Here is an 18,199-nt window from a genome sequence, read left to right as displayed (position 1 = left end):
TAGGCGTGATCCAGGAAGTACCGATCGCTACTTGGTTATCGGTCAGCGCGGGTGGTGAGCAATTGCATTGTGCATCACTCATTTTGTATATTTTATCATTATCATTATTATTTTCCTTTTTTTTCCCTGTTCTATTAAACTGTCTTTATCTCAACCCACGAGTTTTTTCTCACTCTTACCCTTCCGATTCTCTCCCCGTCCCACTGAGGGTGGGGGGAGTGAGTGAGCGGCTGCGTGGTATTTGGCTGCCTGCCAGGTTAAACCACGACATTTGGACACTCAGTGTTGGTCAATATTTTTGGCCTAAGTTATCTGGGTGAAAAACATGGTATGGAGAGAGACCTGCAATGTCAATGTTTGTTTCTTGCTAGTAACAAAAATGAGAGCCCCAGGTGACTTGTGCAGTTGTAAATATTGCCCATCCTCACCATACTTCTTGGAAACCATTATCTGTGCATTGCTTTTCCACCTTAAGCACCCCAGATTTTATAGGTCAGCAGAAGTATTGCACTGTCATTGGGCACATGATTTAATCATGGCTGATCACCAGTATTTAAATATCTGACAAGAGTTCTTTAACAGCAACATTTAAATGTAATTCTCACAAAACATAATCTCTGGTGATATGCAGTTATATCATGACAGTGAATAGCTAAGTTCTGGGTAGACAAATCATTGCCAAAGGGGTGATCAGTTCCACCAACACAATTCCCTCCACTGATGCAGCAGACGGTATTTGGTACATTTGTGATTCAGAGTAACTTAACCACAGGCAACATTTCTGTCTTGGGCATTTGTAAGCTTAAAAATGATACCTGTTTAAAGATGCCCTAGACATCACTGAACGTTAGAAGCCACTTGTATGGTATTTATCTCGTTAAAGTAAAGGAGTCAACTTCCCAACTAATGTATATTGACAAATAATGACTTACAATGGGAGATTTGACCTTTGTCTTTAATCCTATATCCTATATTTTCAGAACTAGAGAACATCCTGAACTAGGATCATGCCTTGTGATTTGAATGCAGTTCAAATGTGGCCCACCTAAGATCATGCAGTGAACAGGTGATGGAGTACAATTTTGGACCTCAATTCCCTATTCCTGATATTTCAAAGGAACAATAAAAGCATATTGTTGCCATATATGCCATAAAAGAGAAGCACATGCCCAGACTTACTATCACGAGGGACCCATGTGTTAGCCACAATAAAACCACAATAGGCAGACAGCAATAATTGACATTTTCACAGGAGCTTGAGTGACAGGGAAACATAATCACACCCAATTCCTTTCTTTAATCACAAGAGTTGAACTCTAGAACATCTTAGATGAGGTGTGACATATAGTGGGATTTTCTTTTTGCACACTATAAAAAATCCAGACCCACCAACCTAAATCCATTTTCTGAGGAGTTGAGAGCAGCAGCTATACAGGAGAGAAGAGATAGGAACCAGTACTGTGTGATGAAATCTCCAGTCCACATCACTGGACTGGATTCAGCACTGGGCAGAATATTCAGCAATGCTAGGTACTAACAGAGCACCAGCTATAACTTTCTTACACTCCAGTAAATCTTCCCTGTTAGAAACCAACCCTGAACCCTCCTGCTTTTTAGTTTTTTTTCCACGCTGCTGTGGGATAGGATTCCCAAAAGTACAGATGGTGTTTTGGAAGGGAAACACACTGTATAAAAGGTTTGGACTGGCATGGAACAATGTATTTGAGACCAGTTCTAGCTGCAGGTGTGTTAGACATACAGCTCCCTCTTTCTCCTTCCTAAAGTTTCCTCTTTTTCTTTTTTTTCCTTTCCTAACATTTTATGTGCTAATATTATTATTTCCTAGTTGCTGTATCAAGAATATTCTGCCATTATAAAATCTAACTCAAAGTTCTTATGAACCACGATGTAAGAATGCTACCATCTCCTGCAAAAAGTGGGATTCCTATGCCTGCATGACTCCTTATCCGAATGCCTTGCTTCACGTGGTGTGGGGATAGATAAGCTGTGCAGAGACTGCCCATGAGACAATCATGTGGGTAGGAGATAGGTGGGACCCAGCCCCTGCTCTGCTAACTGCTCTGTTAGCAGCATAAAATGCATGCAGCGAAGAATTTATCACACGTGCACTGCTCATGAGACGTTCTTAGAAAATCCTGCCAGTGACTACACTATATTTCAGGAGCTGAACCTCAAGCAGGTTTCAGGAAGTTCAGAAATATGATGTATTACAAAATAACATTGCAAAATTACTAGAAAACAAAACAAAACGACAATACACAGTGCCAGATTGCATACCCTATCTCAAATGCCTATTTTACTCTTATATCACTGCAGGGTATGATTTGATTTAAGGAGGGACAACATGCAGCGATAGAGATGGTCTTCTTCTAAGAACAGATCTCCCCCTTAAAGGGTGACTTCATCCCAAATAAACCAGCAGGACTTGGATGCATTTCAGACCCTGACAGATAAGCCACAGGTCTCACTCTCAGAGTCTTGTCATGACCCAGATTCTGCTCCAGCATTTTCTGCTCTACTGCTATACAGAAATTTGCTCAGAAAAGGGATATCTTGCTGAATAAGGACAGATTCAAGATGTATTTTATTATCCTTATAGCACATCTCCTGTGGTTCTCATCTCCAACAAAATGCAGCAGGCATCTAAAGTGTTAAGCCAGTCACCTCGGTTGGCAGGTACAAGGGCATTCTTGATGCAGAACTCAGTGGCACAGGGGCTCTCTCCAAGGGTAACAGATGCTTCAGCTGTGCTGTTTGCAGCTGACTGCAATGCGCAGACATTTAGGACTCAGAATCTTTTGCATATTTAAACAAGAGACAATTTTTCAGTGTCACAAAAAAAGAAAAAGAAAAAAAAAGGGGGGCTTTAAAGCCCAAGCATCCATGGTTACTACTCTACACTAGAGACAATAAATGCTGGCCGATACGTTCAAGCCTCCCTTCCCAAATTTAATTTGCTAAATGGGTGGAAGCAATACATTGGCATCCTGGAGAAAGAGGTAAGGGTTCTGCTGCGGTATTTATGCATGCCATATTTAATAAGGTCCTTGTATGTTGACTGAGAGAGCCTAACATTATGTATTTGGGCTTGAAAATGCTGCATCTGACCTCATCAGTGACAATGACCACATCATAGCCTCACTGACACCTGGTTCTGAAATCTTCAGCTGTCCTAGATTCCCACATGTCTTGATACGTCTTGATGTAGCATGGATCCCGGCAGTACCTTCCAAATTTTGCCTCTATAGTTAACAGTGGTGGCTGGTGAGAGCCACGCAATACATGCAACATGACCTCAGAAAACATGCCTTGCTTTGCATGATAGCCATGAGTTCATGCCTCTCTCTTTCCCTTGATCGTTGTTCTTAGTAAGCCAAAAACCTCAGAAAAGGTTGTTGCTCAGGTTCAGATGAATTTCCCCACATGAATGCCTGTCCGGGACCTGAAGTGGGCAGAATTTCTCAGATGTTAACTTTAACAGCTTCATTTTCAGCTGCCTACTCCTATCCTTTCCTCCCAAGAAGTTAATTTCTCTTCTGCTAATGTATTTCCCGCTGCAGTGAAAAAACTCAGTTCCACCATGTATATTATTTTTACTTCTCAGGGAGCTCAGGCCCTTATTGCCCATCCTACAGCCATATATGTGCAATGGAATAAAAACAGGCAAAGCATTTCCTCTAAGGTAAACGGTCTAAATTTTCGTAACTCCACTTATTTCTGAATTGTAGTATGATAGACAAAAAAAAAAGATACAGCTCCGAAGCCCTTGAAATGGTAACGTTAGATTGCAGTAATCTTTTAATTTGGTTCAGACTTAAGTTAATAGAAAGAAGAAGATTTCTTTTTCCTTGGGGAAAGGTAGGGTCAGAAATGGGGGCTTTGATTTTCTTGTTATCAGAAGAAAACATTAGCACATGTAAATATTGTATGTCTAATGCATACCGAAGAGAGAAGGAGAAGAGATTCCTCTGCCATGAGAGCAAATTGCTGTCATTCTTAAGGTAAACAAAGATTTGAAAGAAAAACTGGTGAAACTTATTTTATATTGTCCCTCATGGGTTAGTCTGGGTGACTCCAATATACGTTAACTGTCATTTATTTGATCAAGATTACTGTGTTCAGAATATCTACATTACACCTTTGACAACAGATATAAATATTTCACATTTTCACATACGAAAAAAACTGAATAAGAACCACTGCCCCAAAATGCAAGCAATCAGTACTGAAAACAGAATTTTCTCTAGACTAATGTTATTCATACGCATCCCTGTCACTTTACCTTTATTTTTTCTTACATTACATTAAACTCAGGATTTCATTTTTCTACAATTCTGACAGTGTTATTTCACAATGGCTTCTGCCAGCTTCTGCAGCTGTTTGGTGTTTGGTTTTTTCCCACAGCCATGAACACAGCTGGAAGATTGCCACTTCACATTGCTCAACATCCAAAAGTCTCCAGCTGTAAGCTGTGCCATGTAGTGGGACCTGACCTCAGTATAAGATGACCTGCCCCTCAAATATTAATTATCACAAGGTGTTATCTTGGATTTGATTAACAGAGATATAGGAAAAATCCATGGACACAAAAGGGAAAAGAAGTTGAATTTCCATCTTCATGTCCTGTAATTAAATATGTGCAGAATTAATGTTGTAACCAATAGGTTACAGTGTGAAAATGAAAGCAAAATCAAACTTATAATTCCTGGTTCCCATCTACTCCTTTAATTCACAGAAAAATCCCTAAAAGGTTAAAATGCAGCTAGTAAACCATTGAATAAATAGAACAAAGTCCTGTGAAGTGGAGAAAGAATAAGTATGTCAATACAAAGATGAAGGCATTCATCAGATGAAGATTTACATGGGACTTCACATCAGTGTTAGAAAAACAGAAGGCACTGCCATTCCATCTATGCTTTTCCAGAGCACCGAGGGGTGCCCCCCAGCTGCTATGCCATGTACTATCAGTACATGTAGATGGATTTTATGGGTGAGAATAAATTAGATACCAGGTCATGTACAAAGAAATGTGAGAGAAAAGGCAGAAAAAGAGGGATGCTTGATCGTCGGTTCAGTACAATGAACCGTGTCGTGTTTCACTCGGACATGACCTGGTGATTTTGTTTACGGTTTGAGCTACAAAATAGACCAAATACAAAACCCAACATTTTTTTCAGGTTAGCTGAAGGTATGGATCTTAGCATGTATGAAAGCCAGGTGTCTCACAGAGCTCCTTAACCCTGGATTTACATGCAGATCTCCAGGCAGCTCACCAGCATATTCTTCTCCACAGTGCAGCACTGAGATTGACAAAACTTCTCATAACTCATACATCTGTCTTTGGCACCGTCACTCTAATACTTGAGCATACCTTAGTGTGGAGAAGAATTGTGGAATCGGGAGCTTCAGCTAAGATCAGATAGGACTTTGGCCTGTGCGCTGAGAACTAGCAGATGTGTACATATGCTTGAGAAAAGACCAGAACACCTGGCTTAGTTGTCCCTTCTGTAAGGAAACTGTAAACATCAAAATGAAAAAGCTCTCAGTTAGGAATGTTGTTTGCGGTTACCCTGAGGTGTGGCCTAATGAGTACCAGCTGATTCAAGAGCCAATGAGCACCAGCTGATTTAAGAGCCAAAACAGGTGAAGGGAATTGTGAGCAAGACATATGATCGTTGCCGGAAGGAAGATTGGAGAGAGGCAACGGAGAGAGTCAGAGGGGTAAAGCAATGGAGAGAGACAGAAGGCTGAAGCAATGGAGACAGACAGAAGGCTGAGGCAACGGGGGGGGGGAGAGAGAGAGACTGACTGACTGACTGAGGGACTGAGGGACTGTCCTGTTATGATAGAGGCTCTAGTATTGCTGCGCATATATATGTAAGGGTCTGTGCTATCTTACACCACAAATGGCGCCCGAACAGGGACTGCAAGAGGAAAGCCTGAAGAAAGAAGGTCTTGAAGAAAGGAATTAGAAATATCCAGTGGTGTGCCCCTGTTGAGCTGGACAGAGGACAATTCAGGTGAGCAGCCCCAGGGAAGTTATATGAACTTTATACATTAGTTGTGGGGCAGTCGTCATCTCAGTCACAGAAGCTTCAACTTGAAATGTTTCAACGTATTTTGAAGGTAACAAGGTCTTGAAGAAAAATGAACTCTGTAATGGAGAACAGGAAAGGTCTTTGTATTAGAAGTGTTAAGTTTGTATCTCTGTATTAGAAGTGTTAAGAAAATATGTTTAGTAAGTTAAGATTTGTATTAGAAGTGTTAAGTTAAGCTTTGTATTAGAAGTGCTAAGTTTGTATGCTGTTTTGTCATGTAGAATTGATCTTTGTGTTGTAGTGTAAATAATTTCTGTAGACTGTAATGTTATATGATAAAAGAAGATAGTTAAGATTAATATTTGTTTGACTAAAAGGAGAATGACCATGCCCATATTGGGATTCGTCATTACTCTAGGTACGCACTCCCACTCCGACCCTGAGTCACTCCGACACCTTAGCATTAAGTGGATTTATCTTTTCCACACCTTTTAGAGACAGGGCATGGCCTTATTTGACACAGAGAGAACTAAGGAACAAGAAGGTGCAGCATTGCTCAAATCGAGCACTAATCTGGGGCAATAAGAACATTTGATCTTCAAGCTCTCATGCCTTAGGTTACTGCTTTAATTGCCAGTGATCCTGAATTAGCTGTTAGATTGAAAAAATAAAAAAAAAGAAGATGATGAGTTTTGTGAGCAGTAGCACAAGGCTTTATCCATTGATCACATGGATTAGTGTCTCCTAGATGAGCTCCTTTTTGGATACTCTGGTGTCTAACGAGGCTTGAGCTTATGCTGAAGTTCATTTTTCTGTAAGGAATTAACAAAACCTCTGTCTTTGCCTAAATATTTGTATGTAACTGTTAGAAAATTAATTTCTCTGAGAATGTTATCCTTCTGTCAAATTTAGTTGAAACCAGCCATAGCATTCAGGATCTGGGAGGAGACAGATGACCTGGAAGAATGAAAAAATAAATACATATATGTAGATGTGATTACATCAGTCTGCTTTTCTTAGGGTATCAAAGGATCTTACAGCCCATTCTTACCAATACTGCCTGCTTGTACAAAATTCCTGACTCTCCCACAGCTGCTCTACAAACAGAGTCCGCAAGGGAATGCCTACAGCTACACTCAGTTACAGGATGAATAGTAATTTCATCACTTTTGATGTCAAAGACTGAAAATATGCAGTAAGATTCAATAGGTATTTTAAATTAGCATACAGTTTGTTCACCTGGTGTTTCTGCATTAGTTCAGACATAATAGACAACACATAATGGCTAAAAGAATATAGATTTTGCACATCTACATTGCTGGAAGAAGTACTAAAATGGACTAGCTTAGCCTGAAATTGCATGAGAACTTAGTTTCCACTGCAATGCAAACATGTTGTAGAATCATAGAATGGTTTGGGTTGGAAGGGACATTAAAGGTCATCTAGTTCCAACCCCCCTGCCATAGGCAAGGACACCCTCCACTAGACCAGGTTGCTCAAAGCCCCATCCAAACTGGCCTTGAACACTTCCAGGGTTGGGGCATCCACAACTTCCCTGGGCAACCTGTTCCAGTGCCTCACCACCCTCATAGGGAAGACTTTCTTCCTTATATCTAATCTAAATCCACCCTCTTTCAGTTTAAAGCCATTATCCCTTGTCCTATCGCAACAGGCCCTTGTAAAAAGTCCCTCTCCAGCTTTCTTGTAGGCCCCCTTCAGGTACTGGAAGGCTGCTATAAGGCCTCCCGAAGCCTTCTCTTCTCCAGGCTGGACAACCCCAACTCCCTCAGCCTGTCTTCATAGGAGAGGTGCTCCATCCCCCTGATCATTTCTGTGGCCCTCCTCTGGACCTGCTCCAACAGGTCCATGTCCTTCTTACGTTGGGGGCCCCAGAGCTGAACGCAGTACTCCAGGTGGGGTCTCACCAGAGTGGAGTAGAGGGGCAGAATCACCTCCTCGACCTGCTGGCCATGCTTCTTTTGATGCAGCGCAGGATACGGTTGGCTTTCGGGGCTGCAAGCGCACATTGCTCATGTTGAGCTTCTCATCAACCAACACCCCCAAGTCCTTCTCCTTCAGGGCTGCTCTCAATCCATTCTCTGCCCAGCCTGTATTTGTGCTTGGGATTGCCCCGACCCATGTGCAGGAGCTTGCACTTGCCCTTGTTGAACATCATGAGGTTCACATGGGCCCAATTCTCGAGCTTGTCCAGGTCCCTCTGGATGGCATCCCTTCCCTCCAGCCTGTCGACCGCACCACACAGCTTGGTGTCGTCAGCAAACTTGCTGAGGGTGCACTCAATCCCACTGTCCACGTCACCAATACAGATGTTAAACAGCGCCCGTCCCAATACCGACCCCTGAGGAATGCCACTCGTAACTGGTCTCCACTTGAACATCGAGCCGTTGACTGCAACTCTTTGAGTGCGACCATCCAGCCAATTCCTTATCCACTGAGTGGTCCATCCATCAAATCCATGTCTCTCCAATTCAGAGACAAGGCTGTCGTGTGGGACAGTGTCAATGCTTTGCACAAGTCCAGGTAGATGATGCCATTTGCTCTTCCTTTATCCACCAATGCTGTAACCCCATCGTAGAAGGCCACCAAATTTGTCAGGCATGATTTGCCCTTAGTGAAGCCATGTTGGCTGTCACCAATCACCTCCTTATTTTCCATGTGCCTTAGCATAGCTTCCAGGAGGATCTGCGCTGTGATCTTGCTGGGCACAGAGGTGAGACTGACTGGCCTGTAGTTCCCCACGTCTTCCTTTTTTCCCTTTTTAAAAATGGGGATTATGTTTCCCCTTTTCCAGTTAGTGGGAACTTCACGGGACTGCCACGACTTCTCAAATATGATGGATAGTGGCTTCATCCACCAGTTCCCTAAGGACCCGCGGATGGATCTCATCAGGTCCCATGGACTTGTGCACCTTCAGGGTCCTTAGATGGTCTCGAACCGGATCTTCTCCTACAGTGCGCGGCTCTTCATTCTCCCAGTCCCTGCCTTTGCTTTCTGTGGCTTGGACGGTGAGGCTTGAGCACTTGCTGGTGAAGACTGAGGCAAAAAAGACATTTAGTACCTCCGCTTTCTCCATATCCTGGGTAACCAGGTCTCCCGTTTTGTTCCGGAGAGGGCCCACATTTTCCCTAGCCTTCTTTTTAACCTTGAGGTACCTATAGAAGATTTTCTTGTTGCCTTTGAGGTCCCTGGCCAGATTTAATTCTGTCAGGGCTTTAGCTTTCCTAACCTGATCCCTGGCTGCTCAGACAATTTCTCTGTATTCCTCCCAGGTTACCTGTCCTTGCTTTTGCTTCCACCCTCTGTAAGCCACAAAAAGGCTTCCTTTTTGTGTTTGAGTGTGTCCAGGACCTCCTTGTTCATCCATGCAGGCCTCCTGGCATTTTTGCCTGACTTCCTCTTTGTTGGGATGCATCGCTCCTGAGCTTAGAGGAGGTGATCATTGAATATTAACCAGCTTTCTTGGGCCCCTCTTCCCTCCAGGGCTTTGCCTCATGGTACTCTACCAAGCAGATCCCTGAAGAGGCCAAAGTCTGCTCTCCTGAAGTCCAGGGTGGTGAGCTTGCTGTGTGCCCTCCTCGGTGCCCTAAGGATCTTGAACTCCACCATTTCATGGTCACTGCAGCTGAAGCTGTCCTTGAGCTTCTCATTCTCCACCAACCCCTCCTTGTTGGTGAGAACAAGGTCCAGCATAGCACCTCTCCTCGTTGGCTCCTCTACCACTTGGAGAAGGAAGTTATCATCGATGCATTCCAGGAACCTCCCACATTGCTTATGCCCTGTTGTGTTGTCCCTCCAACAGATTTCGGAGTGGTTGAAGTCCCCCATGAGGAACAGGGCTTGTGAATGTGAGGCTGCTCCTCTCTGTCTATAGAGAGCCTCATCCGCTCGGTCTTCCTGGTCAGGTGGCCTGTAGCAGACACCCACTGTAATGTCGCCTGTCCCTGCCCTCCATTTAATCCTGACCCATAAGCTCTCGGTCGGCTCCTCATCCATCCCCAGGCGGAGCTCCATGCACCCCAGCTGGTCATTGACATAGGGGGTGACACCCCCTCCTTGTCTCCCCTGCCTGTCCTTCCTAAAGAGCCTGTATCCTTCCATTCCAACGCTCCAGTCATAGGAGCCCTCCCACCTCGTCTCCCTGATGCCAATAAGATCGTAGACCTGCAAGAGTGCGCACGTCTCTAACTCCTCTTGTTTATTCCCCATACTACGTGCGTTTGCATGGAGGCATTTAAGTTGGGCCCCCGATGAAGCTGCCTTACTGGCTGGAGTTCCTTTGTGCTGCCTTTCAGGCGCTCTCCTGCTGACCTGTGATCCTTCTGCAGGCTCTGGGCATCTATTGCTGGCACTGGCATCAAATTGGTAGGAGTGGGACGGATTGAGGTTCCCTCCCCCCTGCAACTTTCTTTTAAAGCCCTCTTCACCAGCTTGGCAAGTCTATGACCGAAGATGCTCTTCCCCTTCTCTGACAGATGGACCCCATCAGCCCCTAGTAGACCAGGTTTAAATGTCATGTATTTTGTTATGTTTTTTAAGTGATGGAGCAAATTATCATAAAACGGGCTAACAGAGATGTAATAACTAAAAACAGCTCAGCCAGAGGGCAGCAAGAAAAAAGAACATTTTAATATTTGTAAGGAAGTAAACACAAATTTATACCCTTGAGCTTTAGCATATCTCTAATCTTACCCAACATGCATTTTGCATTACCAGTTATCTGGCAAGCCCTTAGCAAACAAGAAAGCCAAAATAAAGATCCAAAACAGTTTTATGCCAAAATATGTAACATGCTCAGATGTGGCTATCAGGTAAGAATAATTAAAAAACCAAAAACAAACCAAAAACAAACAAACAAAAAACCCCCTCTGTACTTTCCCTTCCCAAATCTGCAAATACCAGTAGCTCAAATTACTGACAAACTGTTTCAGGAGTCTTCAAACAACCAAATCAACAGCCTGTATTTAGCCTAAATAACCCCTGAATAACACACTTTGGCTGCAGATGCTGAGTCAGAGTGAGATTGTGGTACCAAAAGCATTTGAAAAACGCACACAGAAGTTAAATTGTTTTCTTTTTCCATCTAAAGCTCTTAGAGAATTAATAGGAATTTTACACTCCAAAAGAAGCCTGCTGAGCAATGTTTGACATAAAAGGACATTGCATAAATGTGTTATAGGGCAGGCCAGGAAGAGTAAAAAACTTTGTCACTTTGCAATCCTCCACAGAACTTTTCCACGTAAGTGTACATATATATAAAGTGTATTGGAACAGTGAACGCAGCCACTGGGCGCGTACAAAGGTTGGGAAACCATTTAATGCACTAACTGACACAAATGAAATCTGGCTGAAAGACATTCATTGAGACTATTTTCCTTCAGGAAACAACAGGTTGATTAAGTTTACAGTCTAAACCATATTGATAGCAAAAAAAAAAAAAAGACAAAAAAAGCTGTCATTTGTTGCTTTTTAAAAAGAGGAAGGAGAGTTATAAAATGCTCCCTTTCCATATTGTAAGTGTCTTGTTTGAAGACTATATTTATTTAGAAATTTTATTTTGTACAAAAAAAAGGGGGAAAACTGGTGGAAATTGAAATTAAATTCTTTAAACTTTACCAGAAAGAATAATTTTATCAAAGTACTACAAAATATTTTTAAAATGTTAAAATGTTGTTATGTGGCAAAAATATTCTTCCTGTTCTCTCTAAAATGGATCTTCCTTCATTTTTTTTAAAGATCCTGAAGTATTTAATGGTATGCTTTTTTATTTTTCTTTACTACAGACACAATGATCCATTGGCATCTGCCCGCACCCATACAAGAACACACATTCAATACTCGATTTTTAAAATGTATTCCAGGAAAGGTAGTAGACAGCATTTGTGATAACCTTACAAACCACCCTATGAAGATGAGTCCCAAGATGTTGATAATGCAAGACAATCAATTGGCAACAGTGACTTACTCTCATCTATTCGTCATCCACATGACATTCATAAAATGTAACATATTGCTCAATGAAGATGAAGTTTCTAAAAACTAAAGAAACCAAAGTCTAGTCTAAGCTGATTTTTGATGACCCTGCAGTAAGGAGAGCACTAGAGGGGGATAGGATGGGTTACACCAATATCTAAAGGTGTCTGTCTCTTGCCACTGACTATAGAAACATCATTAGTATATATTAGTATAGGTAAATATCTTAATCTAGACATCCAGCATTTAGGTGGCTAAATATTGGCCTAAGTACATTTCCTGACAACAGTCAGGTAGGCAACTCAGCTGTAACATGCACAGTAAAGTTCAGAGGCATGTCCCATTCATTAGGAAGGTGATGTTCTCCATTTTGGGCACAATTAACATTGTATGGCATGGAATAAATGTATCACAGAGATTACCATATTTTAGTATAGAAGGGGACCCATATCTCCAAAATCCTCACTTCCAAGTGATTTCCACATGGGAAAAAAAAATCTGAGAGAAATCCAATTTTCTTTTTAGGAACATGAGCACAAACTAGCCTGGACTGAGCTATTCGCCCCTTGCCCAGAGAAACAAAGAGGGTTTTGTTGAGTTGGGTTCTCTGCCCTTGGGGACTGCAGTGATAGCAACACTTAGGCTTTATGGCTGGCAGTGTTTTTTAATGGGCCTCATAGATTTTGACTAAATAGCCATGTCTCTATTGCTTTGAAAAAGAAGCCCTGGAAACAGCCTTAAGCACTGTATGCTCTGCCTCTTCCTAACCCTATGGCTATTGCATAGGCAACCTCTGGACAATTCATCTGGAGGGCCTTATGGTGTGTAACCCTGGGAAAAGCACTGATCCTGTATGCTCCCCCAGGCAGGCTTACAGCATAGCTACTTGATCCTCAGGAAGGCCCCAGTTCTTGCTGTAGGACATACATTCATTCTGAGAAGCAGCGGAGTTTATTTCACAGATTGGGAAGAAACTATTTATTATAAGCCATGGTGAGAGGGGCAGGAGGGCCCCCTTAAAAGACCAAATCCCTAACAGTGCAGTGATGCAAATGTTTTTTTCATATTCTTTTCCTGCTCTTTTGCTTCCATTTCCCCCTTCCTTTTAATGTAGCTTTGATTCTACATCGCAGCTATCTCTTCAAGCTGACTCCACAGTAAATCTTCTTAGGCTGCTGACTCAGCAAACTCAAGGAAGAGCAGGCCAGCAGCACACTTGCTAGGGACTTGAATAATATCCCTCCAGGTGCTGGATATTAATAGCTGAGCAACATGAAAAATCACTGAATCTGATTTTTTTTTTTTACAGGCTCCTTTTCTAAAAGATCTTCTTTTATTTCCGAATTTGTTATTTGATTGCTGATCCAACGCTCCTCCAAGCTCATGAATACAAAACCAGCAGGGAAAAGAATCATATTAATGTCCTTAAATCAGTGTTGTCATCATATTATTTGCCTGTCACAGAAATTATTACTACTACCAAAGGGCAAAAAGTGAACACATTACTGTAGGGCAACTGTTTTTTGCTTTGTAACCTGCTGCCATGCATTTCTGAGACCGAGATATCTTGCCTGCCTAAATAAGGAAAGTTGCATGTAGATACCTGTGTTCGTGCATAGTGTTGTGAACCACACATTGGTAGAATATGCATATCCCTAGACTTTCTTTTTTTTTTGGTTGTCATTCATGTTTTGTACAAATAAGCTTAATAAACTTAAAAACATTTTAACCAAGTGTGTCTTTCTTCAGCTTCTGCAATAACCATAACTGACACCTGATGTGCCCAGTGTGAGATTACAAGTGCCAGTGTACTAGACAGAGCACTAACACAACATCAAGGTCTCCCACCAGCTTCAGGCATCTTAGGCAGAAGTGTCAACATGCTAGACTTTCTCAAAAAAAACCAGGGACTTGGAGATATCTCAGGTGGAGACATCACTCTGAGATATCTATCACTTTGTCACTCTCTGTAAGTACCTATCCCACTTAGCTGATGGGCTAAGGACCATCTGGAACCTAGGATCCTGATTTTTGATCCTCAGAAAGGTGCTTGAAGTTGGTTGGTATCAGAGTCACTGTCATTGTTTTGCAACACTGATTTTCCCAGATGTTTTTTGTCATACATGTTACCAGAAATTCTGAACCTTCTCTTTGAAACTACCTTATCCAATATTACACACCCTGAGACAATTTTTTTTTCTTTTTTAAACAAGGCATACGCTTTTAAGAGGTTGTTATATTCTGCTGATTGCCCCCAGCACCATCTCCTTATATTAAAAAGGAAAAGCTATAGCAGCAGTAACATCTTGGCTAGCTGAGTTTTTTCTCCTCTGGAGAACATTCCCAGCGGTTCCCTAGCTATATTTGTACATACTTGTATTTGCATTACATAAGCAACAGGGAAGTCCCACGTAACTGTGCATTATGTTAGAGACGGTTGCAATCCTACAGAGAACTTGACTTCTCTAACAGGTTTATGAGACGTTACAAATCATAAGGCAGATAAACTCATTAAAAGCTGTCTCATTAAGTCCTGCATGGAAAAAATAGGTTGCTTAAAGAGCAGGGACCAACACAACCATCTATGTTTGTGCGTAAGGAACCTCACATTTGGGCTGCAGCAAAAAATGGATGCTCTAACAAACGTAGCAGGGTTGGAGAGAAACTGGCAGAAAAGTGTGTCTGAATACACTGTCTCTCATCTTTAAAAAATGACAGAGACTGAAATGTAGATGATCCTATTTGAACGTAGCCTGGCACTGGAAGTGACAGCCACAGATGAATAATGGAGGATACAGACAGCTCTCTGCTCTGTAGACTATACTCACTCTTAAAAGATTGAGAAATATTACCCCCTTCAGTAATAAGGGTCTGAGCAAACAGATCTTGTTTCTCTCTTCACCTCTTAATGAATTGCTTAAACATAATCAGATCGAGGTTTCATTCTCTGATCTGTGAGATGCTGTCTGCGCATCCAAATCTGTATTTGCCCATCTGACCCTCATACAGTGATCGCAGTTCAATGTAGGTATGCAAGAGGCATCACTTACACCTTTCTGTTTCATCTCTCTTTTTTTTTTTTAAAGGAAGTCAGTGAACATATGTTTGCCAGCTAATGAAACACTATGAAGAATATCTTATCATTTGAAACATTTAAGCTTAGCAATATTAAAAATGCATCCACAAGAAATTCTAAGTATTAGCTGAAGAAATACATCTGATTGAATTATTACAAACAGTTAAAACACCTGCATTGCAGTTACATTTAAAATTCAGTTCATATACTAAGCCAACTTTGTGAGTCATGGATTTCATTGTTTCTCAAGTACATTTGGAACCAGACAAAGGAACAATGGCTTAGGATCCTATCTCCTCAATAATTTTATGATGACTTTTGTTAATATTTCCGATAAAAATCCAAACCCACTGTTATTATAAATGAATGGAATGAGAAATCAATCAAAATGGCAGTGAAAGTGAATTCAGAAGCAAAAAATAGCTAGGATGAAGACAACTGATGTACAAATGAAAAGAGGAGATGTTCAGACAAAACAAAGAAAAGAATGAGAGTGACTGAAAAGAAGTGGGCTAGGTAACAAAAAATGGATTAAGAACAGCTAAAATAGCAACATAGACATTTAAAGCTAGGAAAGCATTTAAAATGGGAAAAAAAATGAAACTCAAGAATTTCTCTAAAAGGCCTGCTTCTAGATCCTGCCTTCAGTCCCACGTGATTAATAAGAAGGTGGAATACCTTTGTGATAGGCAAATACAGAATAGCCTGTTAAACAGACGAAAAATCTAACCACGCTAGTCTCTGACAATTAGAATTGGCTTACCATGCCCATTTCTAACTATTTATTAGCATATTATTTTCCTGTTGTCTGGTGTGAGTCTATACTTAAGGCCACGTAGAATTTTTCATGAATACACTTTGTCCTCTTTTTGCCTTTTCTTAACCAGTTTATGAATGCGGACATTAGTCTGGGAGCTTTGGTTTTCTGTGGGTAAAATGGGACTGTCTATCGTTGAAGCCCAAAACTGCACATCCAGGCAGGTGTACAGATTCAGGAGCTAACACAGCCACACTGACTATGAGGGATGGAGACATGTGCCACAAAATGGGGATCAGTCCCAACTGCTGAAAAGCGGAGCTCTCCTTGAGAGTAATTGGAGATTTCTCCAACAGTACCAGATGTGTTTAGAGGAAAGCAATGTAATAGAAGATTTTTTTCGGGAACTTCTTGGAGGCTAGGATGACATTCAAATTTAATGTAAATTTTTTAAAAGTCATATCCACTCCCTTGGTAGAAACTCTGAAAATCTGCGTGACAGAAAAGTACCAATTTGAGGACATCAGCACAGAACATTAGAGGTGGTTTGAAGAGAAAGTGTGTGTCCAAATGGAGAGAAAATGTGTTACCACAAGCATTACAAAAGAGTCCCAGCAAGGGAAGAACCATAAATAACATTATATCATTCCTGAACTTCAATCTGTGAAAAGAAACTTAGGGATGTAATAAGGAATGAATATTATAAACAAATTACAGTACAATCTCTGTCATAGGCATAAAACCTCTTCACTGACCAAAGAAGTTTGTGTGCAAATACACAAGTTCATGGGTGTAAAATCATTAACTTTAGTACTTGGGTTCCTGCAAAAGACTATAATAAAACCTTGCTCTCATAAACAAGATCATAAACATTGCAGAAACAGCATATATAAAAGCATATTTGTTCTTATTAGCTCTGGTTTGCTTCATAGTATTTCATTAGAGAGTTGTTCTTCCAAAAGCTGGAGCTGATCACTAATTATCCAGCTCAGCGATCACAGTTATGTCCTGAAATGCTAGGAATTGGAAACTTGCTGTCCTTCTACATTTGCCAGAAAGGTCATCCATCTGAAAGCTCAAGAAATATGTTCAGTCACATTTATTTCCCTTAATTAAAAATTGTTCACCTCTAAATACGAAGACACTGTTTGGCTGTCTCAAGCTGAACACCAAAAATCTTGAAACATTGAAGATCACTTGTCATTTTAAAAAATGTCTTTTGCTTTTCCATTCATATAACCATTTAATTAATTTTGTTCCAGTCTGAAAAATATGCTTGTATACCCAGGAATTCAGCAGCTCTACCAATCTGCTTTCCAGTTTCACCCAGTGCAGGATGCATCTCACCAACACTTATAGATGAGGAAACATTGAAGGTGTCCTAGGTTTAGCTGTAAGATGGGAGCTCCTAAGAGACTGAGACATGACAGTTGTCATTTCTGGATCTCAAAGCAGAAGCAACAAGGTGTGTTTATGTAATATCTAGTGTATGTCCAAAAAAACAGCATCTGAATTTGAACTAACCTCCTTTGATAGTCAAGAAGACAGGAATCTCATACTAACAGAACCATCTAAAGCAGGTTAATTGTGTTTTTTTTTCCCCCTCCCCATTAGCTTAGAGGAAGTCTACTGTAACTATTTCAGAGATACAGTATAAAAATTAAACATACTCACTTTATTAATAAGTAATACTTTCTACCTGACCGGGAAAGCTGGGCAATAGTCAGAGGAGTCATGCACTAGAAAGAAATTCAAAGACCAGATATTTGTGTGGTAAGGGACATATTATTTGGTTAAACAGAAGTATACTACCAGTTCCAATCCTATTCTACAGAATTTAGCTGAATAATGCTACATATCAGATATGCAGTTAATTAAAGTGGTCTCTAAATGAGACCTAAGAGGAAAGAATGTATATTTTTATGTGCCAAAATGAAGATGAGTCCTGTATCCTGACTGCTATGCATTGTGAAAGACAGGTCACACAATTGATACACATGAGCAAGGAACTCTGTAAAAACTGCTAAAAGATACTCTGGTCACACCACTACCATATTAAATAGTTCTTATTTAAAAATAAAAACAAAATATATGTCAAGAATGCTTTAAAATACCTGGCTATTAAAGTGCAGTAACATGAGAATATCTGTATATTAAGCAATTGTAAAGCATTTGCATGGAAGTTATAGAGGCTATTATTGAGAACGAGATAGAGGATTTAAATACTGGTGCTATTTATCACAGTATCCTGTGCAATGCTTCTTGAGAAGTGATGAAAAGCACAGTTATGATCAATGGTCTAGCAAAGAACTGAGC

The 18,199-nt window shown here is 41.0% G+C and overlaps 1 protein-coding gene across 4 annotated transcripts in view; it reads right to left on the bottom strand.

The window, feature by feature from the left end:
• The window catches only part of ADCYAP1R1 (ADCYAP receptor type I), a 149,802-nt gene that overhangs the window by 97,387 nt on the left and 34,216 nt on the right, over positions 1-18,199 (bottom strand). The window lies entirely within an intron of this gene.

The sequence above is a fragment of the Calonectris borealis genome, chromosome 2 (assembly GCF_964195595.1).
Source record: "Calonectris borealis chromosome 2, bCalBor7.hap1.2, whole genome shotgun sequence".
In the NCBI taxonomy this organism is placed as follows: domain Eukaryota; kingdom Metazoa; phylum Chordata; class Aves; order Procellariiformes; family Procellariidae; genus Calonectris; species Calonectris borealis.
This window is presented reverse-complemented; position numbering and strand designations above follow the sequence as displayed.